This window comes from Sitophilus oryzae, unplaced genomic scaffold, assembly GCF_002938485.1.
Source record: "Sitophilus oryzae breed Bouriz unplaced genomic scaffold, Soryzae_2.0 scaffold_1111_pilon_pilon, whole genome shotgun sequence".
NCBI lineage: Eukaryota > Metazoa > Arthropoda > Insecta > Coleoptera > Curculionidae > Sitophilus > Sitophilus oryzae.
This window is the reverse complement of record NW_022145740.1, coordinates 415654-430976: the sequence shown is the minus strand read 5'-3', so window position 1 is coordinate 430976 and position 15323 is coordinate 415654.

The window sequence follows — 15323 nt, the reverse complement described above, 5'->3', positions numbered from 1 at the left end:
ATTATAATGGAATTAGGAACAGTTTTTAAAATAGCTGAGATTTGTTTTTTTTTCGAAATATCTATAGTAAATTCAATCCCAAGATGCACCAAACGTAAACAGAGACATGAGGCAAGCATGTGAACAGGAACGCTGTAGTAATATAACCAGGACCGCACTAAGGTCAGATATTTCAAATCATAAAATTATTATGTATATTTTTATGATTTTTTTACTATTGTTTATATTTTATGATGGAAATTTATATTATATAAATGGCAAATTATTGGAAAAACTGGAAATCGCCCTATTTTCACCAAAATTAGTATACACCCTATTTTGAGGTCGTAGATTACGAATCTGACCAAACCTAACCAACCAGCGGTCTCTTACCGTTTTTCAGAAAAACGGAAAATAATTTCAACATTGAATTTGTCTTTATTTCAGCCCTATAAAGTAATAATTTCACTATATTTTTATTATATCATAGTTTATCTAAAAGCCACACTTGATTGAGGATTGAAAAATGTCCAAAATTTTACTGAAAACACTTTTCTTAACAAAATAACAAAGAAAATTGAGACCAGATAGAAGTTTGACATTTCATATATTCTTCTTTCTCTCTCCTATGTAATGAGAGAGACAAATATTTGAATTTTTTCGGGTGGTTAGGGATTTTAAATAAATTACCTATTATGAGATCTGACAATAGTTAAATATACCTATATCCACAAAGTTACGCGGAAGAATTTTAATTACATTGCTTAGGGGGTTGATATTTTTATGTTATATTATATTAAAAAAAGATTAAACCCCTTCGCAAAAAAGTTATATAAAGACTATTTATAAGCACGAAGTTGCATGAAAGAGTTTTGATTGCATTGGTTTCAACTTCTTTGCGGAGGGGGTTAATCTTTTTTTTACATAATATAACAAAAAAATATTAACACCCTCCGCATAGAAGTTGTAACCAATGCAAACAAAACTCTTTCGTGCCACTTCGTGGTTATAAATAGTCAGATCTCCTTGGTAAAATAGCAGTTATGGGAAGGAGCCGTTCCTCAGGCGACCGCCTTTCGTAATCCCAGAATGAGCGAAAAAAACACGCTAAATTTAAGTTTAACATTGGCAACGTTGCTTTAAATGCCAGAAACACATAACCCAACATTTTCCGATTGTTTACAAATTTATTTTAGCAAATTTGCCTCTATTATGCATAGAATTGGTTAAAAAAGTAACAGAAAATAGCAAAAACCTCATTGTTTATTGAATACCTAACAAAATATGTGCTAGAAAACCTTAAAAATATGAGAAATTAAGTAAAATTCTATGTTGAAACTATTTTCCGTATTTCTGAAAAACGGTAAGAGATCGCCAGGAAAAATGTTCAGATTCGTAATCAACGACCTCAAAATAGGGTGTATACCAATTTTAGTGAAAATCGGACGATTTCCAGTTTTCTCAATAATTATCTTTCATCAAATCACATTTCATATCAAACATAATTATATTTCATATCAAACTACATATAATTAGAGAAATAAAGTGATGGGAAGGGGGCGGGAATATTAAAATATTACAATATCTTTGGCACGACCGATTTTTAACAAATTTGGTGTTTTTTAAAAGTGCTTAATTTGTCCTTTAAAATAATTATCTTTTTATTTAGTACTACTGATTTTTTTATTTTCATTATTGACAGCAATATCTGAATATCGGTATAAATAGGTATCTGTTTCTATAATACTATTTGCAAAAAATGCAATGATGTAAACGTTTTTACATCATTTAAAAGACCAATTGCATTATAACATAATTTAATATATTTTAGTTGACAAAAAAAGCACTTAGTTTTAACTTGCTTTCGTAGCCTGCTGTATTATCCGTTTTAAAGTATAACGACATTTTTTTTTGAAAAACTAGTCAAATAAAAACTTCTATTTTTAAACATAACATTTATTAAAATTAGATTTACAAAATTTATAATTTTATTAACATTTACAAAATAATAATTTTATATAAAATATATAACTTTTGACTTTTTGTAGTAGGTACGTGTGTACTAATTGTAAAAATATTTTATGCAAACTTAAATATTATTTTCTCTATTTATAACTTGTAAGTTGTACGAAGTGATCAACAATTATTATTGAAATAGTTGACCGTTCTGATGTTACTCGCTTGGTTGGGAATAAATTTAAAAAGCATTTTTATTTTATCAAACAGTATTCCTTATGCGCAGTATTCCTTATGCGCTATGCAAGCCGACCCTGGAAAAAAATCTCAACCGCCTACCTCAACGGCTCTATGGCTGGCCGGCCAATCAGGGTAGATTTAGCCGCTGGCTCTCGCCTGACACGTGCTGATCACGCACTGTGCATTTGTTTATACTGGTGCATTTTGAATTTGAATACAGTTTAGTAAGCCATGAACTTTTTCAAAAATCTGAAAGGCGCATATTTATGACGCCACAAAACTGTAATTCTTTCTCCGTTTAACTGACTCTCTATCTCCAGTAGTTTCCCAGATACCCATAGAGAACAGCGTAGGATACTCACCCTGTATAAATCTCATTCCTTAAAAATATTAAATATTTACATAATTTGTCAGGCTATGATCTCATTTTATATGAATAAAAACTTTTTTATCGAAAACTAATATAGGATTAGAATAAGATCGCTGTTAGATATTGATTTTTTCTGCGAAACACAATATTATTTATTTAAAAAGATAAAAAAGTATAAGCTTCATGATTTTCATAAATTTTTATATAAAAAGAGGAAACACATCTTTATACATTAGTGATGGGTTGTTATTTAACTATCTGTTATTTTATAACAATTATTTAGAAATAACATAACGCAACCCTTACTGCTTTTAAAAAATAACAGATATAAAATAACGACACGCAGAGATCGAGTGTTCGTGAAACGAAGTCGGCGCTCTGCACCGCCACGAAATTCGATGCTGCTCGAAGCAATTCCAAAAAACAACTAGTATGGATGGAAAACCTATTATTTCGACAACCATCGATACAGGCGAGATACAACGGACAACGGAGTGGGGTATGCGCTACGGCGCGGCGCGTCGTGTTGGGCTGACAACAGCTTAAAAATAATAGGATATAAAAGAAGCAGCTTTTTTGAAACAGTTGCGGGCATAACGCCTGGCTGTCGAGATAACAGGAGTGGGAAAGGAGCGCTGCTGCATCGGTCGATTGTCGATGGAAGCTATCAGTTGTTTTAGCTATGTTGTTTTTTTACCTGTTACGAGCATAACAGAACGGCGTTCGAGATAATCGGAGGTTTGAAACAGGTTGGAGAATAACGCCATCAGTTGTTTTAGATACATATTGTTTTTCAACCTGTTACGAGCATAACGGGCGGAGGTCGAGATATTATGGCGCTGTATGTTTCAATACTTTGTTATTAAGTTTCAATATTTAAGTATTTATTTATTCTGAAAAATTTTCAGAATAATATTTTAAGATTTTTAAAAATGTATACAGGGTGTTTTGAAAAATCTGGTCATTGATTAATCACGATCCTGCTTAAAGCCCTTGACGTAAAAAGCTGATTTTTGAAAACGGATTGACTTTAGGGTGTAGAGGTGCGATAAGAAGGGATTTTTCGAACTCAAATTCTAAGGGGGTGAAACCACCCTCAAATATTAGAATATTTTTTATTTAAAAACTGGTGAGTTTTTCGAAAAAACTCTTAAACACGTATATTTTATTTTGTTGTTTTACATATTTTGAGATTTTTACAAAATATATACAGGGTGTTTCATAAAATATGACCACTGAGTAATCACTATTCTGCTTAAACTGCTTGACGTTTAAAGCTGATTTTTGGTAAACGGATTGACTGTGGGGTGTAGAGGTGCGATAAGGAGGGGTTTCTCGAATCTCAAATTCCAAGAGGGTGAAAACGCCCCTCAAATATTACAATATTTATTATTTAAAAAACGGTTAGTCTTTCGGGAAAACGATTGGACACGCATAATTTATTTTGTTTTTTTACATATTTTGAAATTTTTTAAAAAATAATACAGGGTGTTCCAAAAAGTTGAGTAATTGATTAACCACGATTCTGCTTAAACTGCTCGACGTTTAAAGCATATTTTTGGCAAATGTGAGAAAATTTTATCCAGTTTGTATGTTAATGGAAATTCTTGCTTTGCTTTATCATCACCATTACAAATTAATAATTCGATGCGAACGAAGTCGCGGGTACAACTTAACAAGTATAGCTAGAGACGTGAGAAATATAAAATAAGAGACGCCCCCCGATGCGCAGTGGACATCCCACAAATTTGCTTCAATCAGATTTTTCGTAGCGTAACTGCATCTCTCTTCCGCCGAATGCGTTCTCTCTCTATCGTGTGCGCGACCGGTGCTATCCCCAAGTCTCTTCCTATATTTGTCAAACTGTACATGCTAGTTTAAGTGTAAAATTAATTCGAACTCTAGTGTGTAGTTGGTTTACTTATGAAGAATATACTACACATTTTCTTATATTGCTATTTTTTGACCGCAAATGGTAAAATCATAACGAAGAGCTTCTCGCCCGTCGAGTGAGATGCACCCTGTACACTGCTACGCAATTCAGAATCTACGCGGATCGAGGGGTAGGGCGTAGGTAGATCGGAATTTATAGATATAGACGAGTGGCGGCATTTTGGCTTTTTTATATCGCAATTTGTAAACAGCGCTTATTTGTAAACAACCCCCGTTTTTAGAGAGGTATTTTAGATAACAATCGATATTTAGAAATGTTATGACACCCTGGAAATACTACCACCGAGCACGTCATTGTTGCAACTGCGTTAATACGCCTGGCGGTGACCGCCTCATATTCTTTCAGATATTTAGCAATAAAATAAAGAAACCTGTTATTTTTAAGCTGTTATTTTAAGCTGTTTTTTATAAATAACTATAACAGTTTCAACTGTTATCTAAAAATAACAGTTTTGCCCATCACTATTATACATTTTTAAACAGTATAAAAATATTCCTATTTATATAAATAAAAATAAAGAAGTTATTAATAAAATATAAACCAAAAATTTTGTTTCCGTAATACTCATTTGTTACAAAATCCATTGTACATAAAAGCCCACATAAAAATGTATATTTCCATTTATGAACTAAAAAATATCTTCCGCACGTTTTATACTGGTTATGATAAATCACGTTGAAAGGTTTACGGGTTATTAGGGAGATATTTTTAAAGAGAATATAGCCGGGTTGTTAACCTTTATGCATAAAATTTATATGTATAGCAGAAATATAACGTCTGATGATAGATTTTATGTTTAAACATTTACTGCCCAATTTAAAATAGAAGGATGATAAATTTAATTTTTAAAATTAATGACATTCAACACTAAAAACAGAGTAAACGGGACGATAAGAGCGATTAAAGAAGACTATTGGGAAAGATTCACGAAAGGAATAGAAAGGGACATGTATGGAAGCCAGAGAAGAATTTGGGGAATGTTAAGGAGAAACAAACAAGAAATAAAAGATACAGTACAAACAAACAAAATTACTATAGATCAGTGGGAAACGTACTTTAAAAATCTATATAGGGAAACAGAACAAATCGAGCAGCCTATAATAGACACGGAAGACGACAACAATATAGAACTAACGATTGAGATGATAGAAGATAATTTTAAATCCCTCAAAAATCGAAAGAGCCCAGGTCCTAATGAAATCACGAACGAAATGCTCAAATACGGCGGACCCAACCTGCAGAAAGAAATATTAGCATTTTTTCAGAACATAATTACTAAACAGAAAATACCCGCCGAATGGAAGAACAGCACAACGATACCCATATTTAAAAAAGGTCAAAAAACAGTCCCAGAAAACTATCGCGGAATAACATTATTAGACAGCACCTTAAAAGCATTCACCAAGACAATACTACAGGAAATCAGTAAAACTATACAAATTAGAGACGAACAACAAGGATTCCGCAAAAACCGCTCGACTATTGACGCAATATTCATTATTAACAAATCGTTGAAAAGTCCCTGGAACTTAATAAGCCAGCGTATATGTGTTTTGTAGATATGACAAAAGCTTTCGATAGAGTACGCCTGACAGATATATTGCAGATTCTAGAAACAAAAGGACTAAACCCGAGACTAATCAACTTAATATATGACATCAACACCAACTGCAAAACAGCAATAAAAGTTCAACATCTGTTTACTAACGAGATACTCATCCAAACAGGAATAAGACAAGGTGACTCCCTCAGCCCATTTATATTTAACTTAATCATGGATCAAATAATAGAAAATCTACCAAAAACGGCAGGTTACAAAATGGGAAACACCTTCTTCCACGTTGTATGCTACGCTGATGATGCAGTACTCATTGCAGATACAGAGGACAATCTTCAGAGACTACTACATGCGTTTAATCTAAAGGCCAAACAATTAAACATGATAATCAACACCGAAAAAACAAAATGCCTGGTAACATCCAAGGAGGCGGTAAGGTGCAAACTGGAAGTGGACTCAAAACTGATCGAACAAGTGAATCACTTTCAGTATCTAGGGGTTGGAATATCAAGTTATGGCAACCTGCAGAAAGAAGTTAGAGAACACACTATGAAGGCGTCTCGCATTTCGGGCTGTTTAAATGACATCGTCTGGAGGAACAAGTATCTCAACACAGAGAGCAAGATTAGAATATATAAAGCCGCGATAAGACCAGTCATCACGTACGCAGCCGAAACAAGACCAGACACGGCCAAAACAATGCAAATGATGAGAACAACAGAAATGAAGGTGCTGAGAAGCATACACGGAAAAACACTACATGATAGAGCGAGAAACGAAGATATTAGAGAGTGGAGCAAAATCCAGGATATAGGAAGATGGGTTAGACAAAGGAGAAGGCACTGGAACAAACACGTAAGAAGAATGGACGACAACAGACTAGCAAAAAAAGCGCAACAAAACAACCCAATTGGAAAAAGGTCGCAAGGAAGGCCGCCAAAACGGTGGAGAGAATGCTGGACGTCGTCCTCCGGGGAAGACTTGTTAGGATTGAACAGGCGATAGCCTACCTATATGGGCAACCATAATAGAAAGAAAGAAGAAGAAGAAGAAGACATTCAACACTAATAATGAATTTCAATTCCAAACAATTAAGAACATTTAAATGAATGTTACAATATACGTACCAGCAATATTGACATTACCTCATAAATTACCCTGTCTATTCATGTAGTAGAGGCGGAATCTACATCATGACTCCCCATCACGGGGGTGTCACTTGTATGGGAAAACAGGCAACAGTCAAATTTAAACGTGCCAGGACCAACGACAAAGAAAGCAACATCTGCCAGGCATTGGCTTTCTTTGTCACTCACATTGCTTAAATCATGATACCGCGGCCATTTTGTCAACAAAGAAGCTGGCCGGGCTGCCCTGGCAAGTGATTTAAAACAATTTTGCTTTTTACAATATTAAATTACCATTTGGATGTATTTAATGCGATTATTCAATTAACTGGTAAGTCAGAAATTACACACAAATACTTTATTCGTAAATACAACTAAGATGTAAACGTAGTTTTGTATTTTTAGATTTCAACTTTTGCAAAGACCCGCCATAGAACTTGCCTGGCAGCGTACCTGTTTAATTAAACGTATTATTTCCTGATAATAATATCAAAACACGTAAGTACCTCTATAATTTATGATGAAAAATGATTTTGATTATGTTTTATATTATTTAAATACTTTATAACCTCAAATAATAGTAAGATCCTTGTTTATATCGCACAGCCCGTTCAAAACTGTATTGTCTTCAAAAAATGTTTACAGAACAAACAATTATTACAAAAACAATGTCCTTTTAATCTGATTTATACCTCAGAAGGATGCCAGTTAAATTTTTATTAAATCAACATTACATTATTTGGCCATTAATATGCAAAAAGGAGCATATTGCGTTAACTTAAATTTTCTTTTACTTCTCCTGACAATGTTCTCTATATTCTCTATTTTGAGTTAGTAAACTTTTGAACGGGATGTGCGATATATAAAATACATAATATATCCAAGGGCATGATCTGATAAAAGTATTTTTTGATGCATTTTTTGGTTGTTTATGCACATTGGCTTGGTTTATGTTTTATTCAGCTTATATTTATTTGGTATAACAGTTTTTTTTGCCTTTGGAATGGCATGCATTGAGGCTAGATAGTGTTTCATTAGACCATTAAAGAAATTTAAATTAGCATATATTTTTTGTGATGTTAGTGTGTTATCATGATACAGGTAGTTGTATCATAGTGCCTTATGCATGTTATTTACCTATTATATACTTATGTATTATCAGTAAATAGATGATAATATACTACTAAAATGTCTTTTTAATAGTATGTTTATCTGTCCAATTCACTAGTTATTTGCAAAATGTATTTTGAACTAATTTAAGTCATTAATTGATCATCTTTCTTTTTCAGGTTCCGGGATATTCTTTTTCATTGTTAAAAAATATATATATTTCAATATTATTGTAATATAAATCGCAGCTCTAAAAAATAAATGATATTGTTTACTAATGTGTAATTTATTTACTATGAATTTTCTCTGAAAATAATAATTCTTTAATAATATCATTGATTTGCTGTGTAAAGTTAATAGACATATTTTTAATACATTAAATTATATTAAAGTAATAAAAATATGTTTATTAACTTTAAACAGTAAGTCAGTGATACTTATAAAAATATTTTTTTAAAAATTTCCCCTCTTTTAAGCCCCGCCCCTCCAACTCCCCTCAATTTAGCTAGTACTGCCAGGCGACACCAGGTGGCGTCTGTTTCCATTTTTTAACATGAAGTTAGCATTTCTTTAATGTACCTATTCTCTGCTCCCCATTATTGTCAATTACTTGTTTTGTTTAACGTCAAAATTGACACATCTGAACATAGATAAATGAAACAAGTTTAGATTGGAAAGTGCCCATAAGGACAATGTAAACACTATTTGGCGCTATTCTTGCAACGGTCGCGACCCAAAACTTTTCAAAATTTCGGAGCGATTCGGCTTTTTCCGGAATTATATCGCCAAATATTGTTTATTCAAATTTATTATTATTTTCGTTTAATTTTATAAATAAAATACAGTGTGTTGCATACAAGAAACTTTATTTTATGTAAGGACGCATGTATGAAATACCTATGAAACATTGGAAACCGACGTTATGCCACGATCGACGATGGTTTTTGCAGTTCACAGCACAGCTTTTTAAGTTTTTAATGCCACTTTTTCACAATTATCACCGGTTGGAGTAAATAAAACTTGAATTAAACTCACAAGATAGCAATAATTACTTTGAAAATGGACGCTATAAACACTTTTCGGAATTTTTTTAATGAGAGCGGTTTAGATTTTGAAAGATTATTATGATTTTTGAAGATTCTGACTTTGACAAGAGAAAATTATTTCTGTTTTTGTTTGCCGTTGTTCTTAGCCATAGATAAAAGAAAATAATCTACTATTAAGATAGATATGAAACTTAATAGTAAAATTTTGGGTCAAAGCGCCCCTCCGTGTTTTTAGTGGAGACTACATTTAACCCAGTGCCTTCGCCTTTTCTGCTGTAAATGTTTTTTATGTTTATATTTGAATTCAAAGGATTTATTTTTAAAGTTACGCTGATATATTAGTATATCAGAGTAATTTTAATAAAACATAAGAATATATATATATTTCACAATTTATTTATTTATTTATTTTACAGAGTTTCATGTAAATGATCGTAAGTCCACTGGCTGTCTAATGAACAGACCGGGATTTATAGATTTAAAGCGAACGAAAAAAAATCAAACAACGAATACATCCCATATATTTTTCTTTTATCTAAGATACATACCCTATCGTCTTTTGGAAACACGTACATTTTTGCAGTTTTGTTAGTTTCTTTGCAAGATGCAACACAACCAGAAAACACCATTTTTACAGTTAATAAATAATAAAACTATTTCTGACTATGATATTTAAAATTTAGATAGATAGAAAATTAAAAAACAAACGAGTATTTGCAAACGCAGGCCCAAATTCAATAAAAATCAAAATTTTTCCTGCGAAAATCAGGCTTTTTTCACTGAAAAGGTATTTTTTGATTTATCAGCAGTCATTGTCAAGTTGACAATATACAGGGTGTTTTCGAATTAGTCTAAAAAAAATTATGGTGTGATTCCTCATGTGTTCTTAAAACAATTTTATACAACCATTGGGTCTAAAGTACTTCCTTTCTGATCTACAGGGTGTTAAAATTAAAAACATCGATTTTTTTGCTTAACATAAATGGTACACCACTGCTTTTTTAAAGAAAATATATTTTTTTCTTGACTGGCCATCCTTTTTCAACCAAATTGATCTTTTGAGTTTTTCTTGTTCATCAAACGGTTGTCGAGAAAAAAATAAATATACTTATTAAGAGCCCGCCTTAATTCGTTTTCTAACGATTTTTTTATTTTTTAGATTAATTAGGAAACACCCTGTATATGCATATCACGGGCAACCAAATAAACTAGTAACCTCTAAAAATTATTTTTCCTTCCACTAGCGACATACCGTGTTTTTAGTGTGTACTAAATTATTTTATCAAAATTTCACCATATAAGTTTCCAGGCAATGGTTCTTAGCGACCGCTATAGCAGCGTCAGATCGCGTATAACGGTCGCGACCCAAAATAATTTCGCGATCCAAAATTTATACGGGCTTTCAAATCTAAACTTGTTGCATTTATCTATGCATCTGAATTTGATTTGAAATTTTCTGGATTTGTTGGGATTTTCTTTAGTTCTATTTTGCTTCATTTATTTTTCTATTAAAGTTTGTCACCCTAATCTTCTTGTCTAAAGACAGTTGCTGTATTAGTTCGGCTAAGTTTATTTTTATCTATCAAGTTTTCTCGATGAGATTCAGAATAAATCGTAGAACTTTTCTGTATCAGGTTTTTAACCCCGCATTTTTATTGTTCTTGGGCAGTTAAGTTGTTTTAAAGTTATAGCCACAAAAAGTGTAAACAAGAAATTTTATTAAACGCCTCTCGCAAGAATAGTTTTAGAAGTTTATTAATGATGAGACGGAAATATTATTATAGTTGAACAGTTATATTTGAAAATTATACAGTTTTACATTTTTCGTTATATTTTTATTAGTAATTCTACTTTTATGTTACGGTTTTTGTACTTATAAAAATCTTTGATAACGTTTTTATTAGTATACTCTGTTTTAAGACTCTGGTAAGATTTCGTCAAACGATGACAGAAAAAAGGCAGATGACGTCCAGCCCAGTCCATTTGTTTCACTAAAAAAATTTTTAATATTTTTTAAGTTAACTATGGAACGCATTCATATTTTCAACGTGCTAAACAAAATCAACTCTAAACAAAAGCAACTCTTTTGTAATATTCATATTAGCAGAGGCATTTCTTATTTAAACAAAGATTTATATTTCAACAAAAATAGAGGTTTTTTACTCAGCTAACTGACTAAAAAGAAAGCTAAAAAAATTGACAAAAATACTTTTATTTCAGATATCGTAAATTGATTTTGAATTTAAACGGTTTATCCAATAACACCATTTGATAAAAATACGATTGTCAGACAAATTCTAAAGCCGCAAATAGACTTAAAAACAAAATAAAGTTAGAAAAATCTTCTTGGAAAGGTTCTTAGCTCGCTAGCCTCGCTAACGGCAACAGGATTGATAAAAGGAGATTGATGTTTCACAGGATTTCTTTATTGGTATTGACAGATTTTACAATTTTTTATTTATACTCTCTTAAATTATCTTTGTGCTACTTTTTTATATTTTGATATGTTTGATTTTTAATATACTTCATATGTAAGAGAGGCGTTGTAGAAATAATACAGGGTAAGTTTTAAATAAGTGTAAAAATTAAAACGTATATTATAGATTGAACTTCTGGTGTTGGATCTAAGAAAACCAAAAGCGACCATGTCATTGCCATGGTATTAAATTATTAACATTGTTAAATAGCTGTAGTATTAGTAGTACTAATATTACAGCTATTTGACAATTCAGTACCTATATATTTAGGTGTTTTATCTGTAATACTGTTTTCTTTTAAATGCCATATTGCCTGCTTGTGTAACTATGATTTTCACCCATAAACGGTTTCGTAATTATATCAGAAAATACTCTCTTTTATTTTCATCTTTTATTTTCATTAATAAAATACTGTGTGTTACATAATATAAAAAAACTTTATTTATATAAAAATATGTATGAAATCCCTAAAATATATTAAAAAAATTGATGCCGAAAGGCACATATAGCCGCCCAGTATGTTAATAAAAAGTTGGAAGGCAGTTCTTTTAGTTTCAAAGTAAAGGTCATTTTTTTTTATCTCAAAAACTGCAACTGCGACTGCGATATTTATATTATTACAAATTTTGTTGCAAATATTATTCCCAATATTAAATTGAAAACCGCTTAATAAAAATCACTTGAGAGCTGATCTTAATAAAAATTCGCGCTTTTTTTTTAATCCGCGCTTTACGTCGCACCTGGCATGTTGAAAAGCGGCAACACCGCCGGGCTACCGTGCTGACCTGCGTAAGGTCAGATGACGCCTTTTCGAATCCAGGTTCTGGTACGACCATGATGGAACAAATTATCAAAAAATAACAATTTCAAATTAAAACTTGAAATTTGATTATAAGCTTTCACAAACGGAGTAAACCTTTGAATAAGAAGACTAAGGAAGGAGCATATCAAAAATCTTAGGTACACCGCGATGGGCCTCAAATATGGCCGACTTAAATTCCGGTTTATCAGTGTCGTTCTAATTTTATTTAAAAAATGTAAAACTATGATGTAGGGTAGACGTGGGGTAGACTCAATAATTTGTTGTTTTATTTTACGTTGTGAATAAATGTTGGTAGTTATTAAAATTGTTATAAAATATATAATTCTAATAAAATAGATAAGTTATAATAAGTATTTATTAACACAAACATCCGATACGCTACTGAAGCAGGTAAGTCAAATTAACGTATCTAAATTCTTTGACATCTAATCTTTGACAAGTAATAAATAAAAGCTAAAATGCAAGAAAAATATATAATTTAGTTAATTTAAGTGAATTTCATAAATGATCGGTTTACTACACGTATGTATATTATATAGTCACTTACTAGCGAAAAGGTGTTCCATTATTTCACTCAATTTTTGCCGAGATATACCGCACGCTACACAACCAACTATTTTAGAGTCTTTTTCGATAAATCGCGATAGTGTAACTGTTAATTTAAGTTCTGCCACAATTTCCATCTAGATTTACTACCTTTATACAACTATCAGTAGTAGAATAAATAATAAATAACATAAAATAAGCTCCGTAAAGACTGACAAATCCACAAAATTTCAAATCAAATTCAAATGTGTCAAATGAATCGTCAAACAGAACTGTCAAAGATCCCCACCCTAGAGAGCTTTTATGGTGGCTTTTCCGCCCACCATGCATGAATACATGGATAGCATTATGCTCCTTCCTTAGTCTTCTTATTCAAAGGAGTAAACAAAAAATTTAACCTCAAATTTATAATTCAACATGCATGTCAAATGAAATCCCAATGTTGCCAGTTGTTGGCTGGCGCACGAGCACGGTTCTGCAATGTGATTGGGCGTATTTTTCATGCGTCATCAATTGGCACTTTAAAATTATTCCAAATTAAAGCAATTTCGAGGGCTTATAAAAAATTATTTAATGTTATGGAACTATTTTTTTTGGATAAATATACTGAAAATAGTCTTCTATTTCAGATTTTGTCCTTGAATTGGGTATTTTATTTTTTGTGATAGAGCCCATTCTGTTGGAATATATATGCATCACTTTTAGGAAACGGATGTTTTATCCTATATTGATTTTGGCAGTTCACACAGCAGCTTTTAAGGTTTCTAATGCCACTTTTCCACAATTATCACCGGTTCTGCGTAAATACAGTTAAAATTAAACTCTCTAGATCACAATAACTTTGAAAATAAACTTTTTATACACTGTTCGGTATTTTTTCAACAAGAACGGTTTTGCTATTTTTAAATTTATTTCTTTTATCCGGCCCCAAAGATCTAGACCCATAATAACCTGCCATATTTTTGACATATTATATTGTCATGGTCTGTACGGTAAAACCCGAGATAACTGTGGAAATTGTTGCATCATAAAGACCTTAAAAAGTGCTGTGTAAAAAGCTGTAAAAACCAACGTAGTCTGTGTTGCGAATCAGGAAAGATTTCAACAGAAGACATCCAAAAAATTACAGAAAATGCAATTTGACTGCGAATTAAAATGACAGATACAATTATTACAATCTTACCAGAAATGTTATTGGACAGAATATAAACTTAATGGATTTAGGTTCTTCATTGTCCCCCAACATTATAATAAATATTATATTATGATAATTACGCCTTTTTTTCTTTATACTGCTGTTTCTACAGTATCTTTTAATTCATTTTAGATATTTCATATTTTTATATAATATAATACACTATATTTTATAAACCGGGTGCGTCTCAAAAGTGGTTCACTTCTATAACTTTTTTACTTTTTCGGATAAAAAAACAAGATTTGGCATGTTAGTATATAACATAAATTAGGATTGATTGACGTAGTCAGCTCTTTTCAGCCACTTCCTGTTTCACCGGAAAAGACTACTATGTTTGACTTTTAAACGACATCCTCGGTATTTTCTTATTTTATTCGATAGAAAATGACACCCTGAATAGAATGACATATCATATGTCAAGTTTTGACATTTGCGCATATGGTTTATTTCAAATTGCAATATGCGATTCATAACGACAATTAAATTGAAATACCAAGTGTGTGGTACCAAATTATTCTTAAAAAAATGCTTTTTCGAAATATGCTAATGAGCCACCCTCGTTCCATTTGAAAAAAAATTAAGATATGATTAAAAATACGATTTGGGCTTCTTTTAACCGGCCAGGACAAGACATTGAAAACATTAGATGTATAAATCTATTTTTCCAAGGCTCCTTGAATAAAAATTAGTGTTTTAACACAGCTATGGACTCTAGATTGAAATTTAAATTACAATTTTGTTTTAAGCGAAAATGTTAAAAGTTAACATATGATATGGCATTCTATTCAGAGTGTCATTTTCTATCGAATAAAGTAGAAAAATACCGAGAGTGCCGTTTGAACATCAAAAGTTGTAGTTATACTTGTATTCATTTAAAACTTCCCAATATGGCGGACTTCAGTATGGGAGGCTTAAAAAACGAAAATCTCTAAACTGGAATCG